Here is a 1,209-nt window from a genome sequence, read left to right on the forward strand (position 1 = left end):
AATCACAGAAATTGTGGCTCTGTTGTTCTTAAGCTGTTGAATCAAAAAGAGTAACTGCCTACCTGCAGGCTGGTTACATGACCAAATAGACCTTCATTTGTTTAAGCCAGGGGTCCTCAAACTACGGCCCGCGGGCCACATGCAAATACAAATATTGTATTTGTTCCCGTTTTGTTTTTTTACTTCAAAATAAGTGCAGTGTGCATAGGAATTTGTTCATAGTTTTTTTTTTAAACTATAGTCCGGCCCACCAACGGTCTGAGGGACAGTGAACTGGCCCCCTGTTTAAAAAGTTTGAGGACCCTCGGTTTAAGCCATTGCAATGGAGTATTTTTTACTTGCAGCCAAATGCATTTCTAACTGTAGTTATTAAAAGACACCTTTGTAGTCCTCTTTCTCTTTAATCTTCACAGTTAGCTTTACTGATTTTGTAATGTAATCACTCTATTTTCCCTCATCCTCTTGTGTATTATATCGAACTAGTTTCAGATCCATCCTTCACAAGCTTCACTAAATGAGTTTAGGCTCTCTCATCCCGTCTGGACTATTTTAACCAGTATCCCAGCTTCCAGTCAGAAATCCCCATGCTTCAGAATTTCTAAAATCTTATCAAGATATTAAAAATCTTAAATGGCAAGTGTGTTACAGGATGAAACACACTCTTACCATAGGTATTCTTGGCTTATTTTTAAATATATTTTTATTAATTTCAGAGAGGAAAAGAGGAGAGATGGAAACATCAATGATGTGAGAGAATCATTGATTGGCTGCCTCCTGCACGCCCCACACTGAGGATGGAGCAGTGCCCAGACGGGGAATCAAACCCTGACCTCCTGGTTCATAGGTCGAGGCTCAACCACTGAACGAGGCCGGCCAGGCCCACCTTCCTATTTAGACTTTGCATCTCCAGGGTCTCGTCTGGCACAAAGCAGGTTCTCAAATATTTGTTAAGTGACTGAATATTTTGCAAGGCTTCTCTGTTGTTTGATATTAAAACAGTTAAACATTTAATCAGACTAAGCAGAGTGATAGCATAGTGGGCACTCAATGAAGACTTGTTGAATGAATGTAGTTTCTAAATCCTACTGGACAATCCTTTATCAGTAGTATCCCAAATACTCACATCTTGGTGTGCATCCAGTTGATCTAGCCTACCCTGCAGGAGGAGGCTCTTCAGGAACCTCCGCGTGTGCTTTCAGCGGATAATTA

This window comes from Myotis davidii, unplaced genomic scaffold (genome assembly GCF_000327345.1).
Source record: "Myotis davidii unplaced genomic scaffold, ASM32734v1 scaffold573, whole genome shotgun sequence".
Taxonomy (NCBI): Eukaryota; Metazoa; Chordata; class Mammalia; order Chiroptera; family Vespertilionidae; genus Myotis; species Myotis davidii.